This window comes from Morus notabilis, unplaced genomic scaffold, assembly GCF_000414095.1.
Source record: "Morus notabilis unplaced genomic scaffold, ASM41409v2 Scaffold1615, whole genome shotgun sequence".
Classification (NCBI taxonomy): Eukaryota; Viridiplantae; Streptophyta; class Magnoliopsida; order Rosales; family Moraceae; genus Morus; species Morus notabilis.
This window is the reverse complement of record NW_010366582.1, coordinates 188638-194798: the sequence shown is the minus strand read 5'-3', so window position 1 is coordinate 194798 and position 6161 is coordinate 188638. Positions and strand designations below refer to the sequence as shown.

The 6161-nt window shown below is 37.4% G+C and overlaps 1 pseudogene; it reads right to left on the bottom strand.

The window, feature by feature from the left end:
* Positions 1 to 2691: 2691 nt before the first annotated feature.
* Positions 2692 to 3640, bottom strand: LOC21390784 (annotated as a pseudogene).
* Positions 3641 to 6161: the final 2521 nt, after the last annotated feature.

Sequence of the window (6161 nt, the reverse complement as noted above, 5' to 3'; positions counted from 1 at the left end):
GATTCAACGAGTTAATGGCGTACCTGAGTGAGGGCTTAGTTGTACACAATAGTGAAATGTTTGATTTGGTTCAGTGGTGGAGGGCACGAGCATTAACTTGGCTAATCCTAACACGACTGGCAATGGATATTTTTTCAATCCCGGTCTCCACTGTTGCAGCTGAACAAGCATTCAGTACAACTGGCCAAATACTTGACTAACGGATAAACGCATTGCAACAGGATATTGTTGAAGCTTTGGTGTGTATCAAGGATTGGGATCGTTCTGACCAACGCTTACACGATACAATCTCACCGGTAAGCCAAGAATGGATCGACGAGTTTAATATATTAACTTTTAATTTTCAAGATGATCATTCTGCTTCAAATTAAATTTTATTATTGTAATTTGTAAATATTTATTTACTTTGTAATTTCTAATTTGTATAGTGTTATTGTAATCTTGTGAAGATTTTGTAAGTTCGTCAAATTTGTAATTCGTCCTATAATGATTGCACTCTTTTTTCCTTACTAAGTTTTTATCCCAATTGGGTTTTTCTTGGTAAGGTTTTTAACGAGACAATTATGAATTACAAATTTAAAAATCAATGAAGAAATAATTTTTTTTATATAGTTCGTGTGTTCATTTCAAATTTTAAATTGTACACATTATAATTATACAAATACAAATTATACAATATAAAAATATAATATAAAAAAGTTTAAAAATTCGGGCAGCCGGTCGGGCATCGAGCAGCCCGACCGGGCACGGGCAGCCACCTCTTGCCCGAAGCCCGTCCATGGTGAAATTTGGGTCGGGTCGGACAACCCGAATTTTTGGGCAGTTCAGGTTTGGTACTCGGGTAAAAATTCAGACTTTTGGGTAGTCGTTTGCGGTCCGTCTAAAGTTTCAGGGGCGAGAAGAGGATAGGAGAATTGCTCTCCTGCCCGGATCATATATATATATTGTTCATTTCAAATTTCAAATTGTAGACATTATAATTATACAAATACAAATTATACAATATAAAAATATAATATAAAAAAAGTTTGAAAATTCGGGCAGCCGGTCGGGCATCGGGCAGCCCGACCGGGCACGGGCAGCCACCTCTTGCCCGAAGCCCGTCCATGGTGAAATTCGGGTCGGGCAACCCGAATTTTTGGGCAGTTCGGGTTCGGTACTCGGGTAAAAATTCAGACTTTTCGGTAGTCGTTTGCGGTCCGTCTAAAGTTTCAGCACTAATCAGGGGCGAGAAGAGGATAGGAGAATTGCTCTCCTGCCCGGATCATATATATATATACATACTCGTGCATATATTCATATGGCATGACGGAAAGACACATAGAAGAATGTGATGTTTTTAGTGTTTTAAGTTTTTTTGGTTTTTTTTTTTTTTAGTTTTTAGATTGAATTTTACGAGTTTAGTTTTGTATAGTTTTCTGTTCAAATTAAGTTATAAAGACTTCGGTTTGTTATTGTTAAACCACCATCAATAACAAAGCGAGCACCCTCTCTAACCGATAGACACTCCGCCATATAGGGAGAGAATTTACCAAAAGTCTGTACAGCCACTACCCCCCAGCACACTCCCATATATCGTCCCTAATGCACATGCCGACGCCAATAAAAACAAGGTGGGGTTTGATCGCAGCATCAACGTTCACCTTGACAACAATTTTTGTAACCGATAATCATCCAAAATTAAACAATAACTATCAAAAGGGAACATGAATTAAAAAAAGAAAAAGAAACAAACAAACTGAGGATAGGAGCAGAGCAACATCGAGAACGATAAAAATATTTAAAAAAAAATCAATTGTAATTCGTAAACCACACAACTTGGAACACGACAACCACCTTCAAACGACAATGTGTATAGTTTAATATTGAACGAAAAACGGAATCATAGAATCTCAATAAGCTAACTACGTCAATATGTAAAACGAGGAGGATATACCAGTAATGAATGTCGAATCAGAGAGTTGTTCTATCTTTCCTTTCATTTTCCTCTCATTTGCACTGGGTTATAATGATCTGAGAGCAAAGCTCGTTTTTTGCTCCCTCTATTGATAGATCAAGGATCCTACTGCCGTCGTTTCAGTGACTCATAAGGCTTCTCTCAGCTCAGTCTTTTTGGTTCTTGAGAATGGTCGCTACCTCTCTTAGGACCATTAACCTGCCCATCGATCCCTAAATGTCGTCAGTACTCTTCATCTGTAATCCGCGCATGTGTGTCCACACCCACCCCCCTAAGTAGACGAGAAAGAAATGATATCTTGGAGCAACCCCACAGGTTCCAGAGCTAGGAGTCAACTTTTCCGTATATGCATTCAGTAGCAAAAAGGTTTGAACCGTAACTCAAACCCATGGAACAAAAAAGCACTTGTTTTATGTATGATAGGAATAGTGGAAACAGAAATGGTTAGACCAAGAGTACATGCAATATCTGAAGAGGAACTTGTCATTTCAATATCAAAGCACAAAGAACAAAGTTTATTAACATTACATCACTCTCAAATCCCAAACATACAATTAGACCAATGTAAAAAATTGGCATAGTGAAGCTTTCTTCTTAGCCTTAAAGACTAACAACATTTAACATAACATAAATTGTCGTTCAAGCAAGAAGAAAAATTCTTAGATGTGATTTAAACCTAAATAAACCACGTACCATACAACATCACACCACATAATATTGGTGTAGCTATTTAGTTAGCTTTTTTGGCCGCGGTAAACAAAAATTCCTTTAACCGCACTTGAGGTTTGGCGAATATTTTGCATAAATAACCGCCCAAACCGCATTGCGCTCACCCCTGATGTCCTATTTATTTCTTGTGTACTAGCTTTAGGCCTAAACTCAATTCCTTCTACAATGAGACCAGACTTAGAATTGTAATCATCCACCGACCCATCATCTCCATGTTCATTAAAGAACTCCCCCATCTCAATCTCCTTCCATCCATCTCTGTTTCTCGAAGGATCTAGGACGATCCTGGTCCCTTCTCCATTTTCTCGATCTTCAAAATCGATGCGGAATTGAACAGGAATTCGATTGAACCCGAATCTGTCTTCTGCTAGCTTTAAAGACAAAATAAGCTACGTAATTGTTTGTGTAGACAGAAGTTTAGTTTCCATCTTTCCCTTAATGTCAAGCCAGCATACAACAATGAGTTTAGCCACTTCAGTGAACCTGTTAATAAAAAAGATATTATCACTAACAAGTAACAACAATATGTTTACATAATTATCATAACCATGGAAGGACAATTTTGTTGATATATTTCTAATACTATTGTAAAAATTAGTTCTCGATGTAGATTTCAAGGAAATTATCCAACGATAATTCCATAAGTTGAAACCGTTGATTTTTATGAAACTAAAGAATCCACAACAATTTTCCATATGAATGAAATCGCTATGGAAACTACAGATAAGTTGAACTTGTAAACATTGTACTTGCTTTAGAAGCATGGTCATATAGTTAGTCAAGTTCACTCCAGATTACAGCCCACAAACTTGATGGCAAGAATTACTTGCAGGGGGCCTGATCCATTAAGATTGTCATCTGTGGCAGAGGAAAATTGGGATACATCATCGGAGAAATTAAAGCTCCAGCGACAACCGATCCGACATACAAAACATAGCAGGTTGAGAATTCCATCGTTCTCTCATGGCTCATTAACTCAATGGAGCCAAAATGTTCTTTAAGGCGAAGGATGTGCTCTGATCTCGGGAATGCTTCACGAGTTTTTGAACTGCAGTCAAAATTGAAAGAAAGGATCTCAGTCCTTTATACAATATTTCTCTGATTTACAAGATCTATGGTAGGAGCTCGACTTATTTCTCGAAGAAGATTCTATTTCTACATGTGTCGAGGGCAGCGTAAAACAGCGATGGGTTCTTGAAAAAGAGCGTGTATTTGATTTTCTTGCAGGTCTCAACAGAAATCTCAATGAAGTTAGAGGTTCTTAAGTTAATTCTAAGGAACCTTGGATCATTGATTCACGCGCTTCTGATCATATGATAGGTTGTTACAATCTCTTTCATTCTTACGTTCCTTGTTCTATTAACACCCCTACTAAAATTGCAGACGGTTAGAATCTTAAGGATGTTAACCTTAAAATGCAATGTTAGCAAAATTACTCGTGCTAATAATTGTGTTGCTAAATTCATGATGGACTTTATTTCTTTGAGGACGAAAATAAAGAGAGTGGACAAGCTCTTGTGTCTGGTGTTAAGTCTTTTTCTGTTTCTAGTACTACGGAAATAATATTGTGGCACCATAACCCCAACTTCTCATATTTGAGCCGTTTTGTTACCTTCATTATTTGGGTGAAAATTCTATTTCGTTTCAATGTGAGATATGTCAGCTTTCAAAACATACCCGAGTGCCATTTCATCTAAAACCATATACACTGTCCAACCTTTTTCACTAATCCACAGTGACATTTGGGGCCGTCCAAAGTCACAGCCTCAAATGGTAAAAAATGGTTCATTACGTCCATTGATGATGATCATACACAGATTACATAGGTATCAGAGACACGCCAAGTGTGAAAAAATTTCAAAAATATGATTCAAACCCAATTTCAGACAAATATCCATGTGCTACGAATCGACAATAGAAGAGAATATTTTCAATCCATTATCAGAGAGAATATCTATTACAAAATGGGATCATTCATCAAAGTTAATGTGTTGACACTCCACAATAAAATGGAGTCTCGGAGACAGAAGAATCAGCATTTGTCGGAAGCACCTCGTGCTATCATGGTATGAATGTCCCAAAATACTTGTGGGGAGATGTTATATTAATAGCTACCTATCTCATCAACAGCTTACCTAGCCGAACCCTAAATTTCCAGCCCTCTTTATCTGTTCTCACCAAACAATATCCACAACTTTCAACCTTAAATTCCCTTCCACTAAAAACTTTCGGTTGTACAGCCTTTATCCGTGTCCACTCTCACAACCCAACCAAACTTGACCCAAGGGCAATCAAAACTATTTTCACTGGCTACTCTCCAACTCAGAAGGGTTATCGATGCTACTGTCCACAAAGTAAGAAGATATGTGTCTCCTGAGATTTGACTTTTTTTTAGAACACTCCATTTTACCCTCCAACTACGCTTCAGGGGGAGAAGAGTGACCAAGAAGCTTGTTCGTCGTACATCATTGATACACTAGATCAGGAACCAGCAATTCCTACCAAACCCGGCATCAACACGCTGTCACTACCTGCACCAACAGAGCCAGAACCGACCAATTCACCAATGAACTAACTACAACAAAATGAACCAGTATTATCTCAGGTAATCTCACTCTCCAATTATCTCAGGTAATCTCAAAAGTAACCAAAGTCCAACCCCTAATCTTCATCTAGATGTGCCAATAGCTCCTAATCAACATCCCATTTCCAAGTTTGTTTCCTATTCTAATCTGTCACCTTCTTTCCGTGTTTTTACTGCGAATTTGTCAAGTGTTGTAATTCCCGGGTCAATGGAGGAGGATCTAAGTGTTCCGGAATGGAAAGCTGCCATACTATGCGTGCTCTTAAACAAAACAATACCCGGAGTTTGGTGGAGCTGCCGCAAGACAAAAGCACAGTAGGGTGTAAATGGGTGTCCACAGATGCCATTTATAGTTTTTTTGGGCCATTTATAGTTGTAGTACTTGGTATTTTCTACAATATATATATATATATATATATTGAACTTTTCTTTCTTGCTAAGAAAAGTTGAAAACGGGACTTTAAAGTCAACAGTTGACTGGAGTTTTTTTTCTTTTTTTTTTTTCATTTTGGATTATATAGCAGGATGCACGTGTTTTTCCTATGAGAGATGCAAAATGTAGACCCATCTTACTGCTCAGTAGAGTTCATAATAGAGTTTCACTTAATTTAGATTACTAAGTTAGAGAAATCGGTGTGTCACCCTAGTGCGTTGATGAAAATCTTCAATTAATATAGTTTACTAAGTTAGAAAAATCAACGAGGCACCTCAAGTGCTAGTGCTTTGATTAGAAATTTTCACAAAATTTAGTTTACTAAGAGTCAGTCATGAAAATTAATGTGGCACGTCTTAAGTACTAGTGTTTTGATGAAAATTTTCAATTAATAAAATAAACCAGGTTAAAAAATAACGAAGGTGGACAGTTCTTGAGCAAACAACAAAAATAAAATA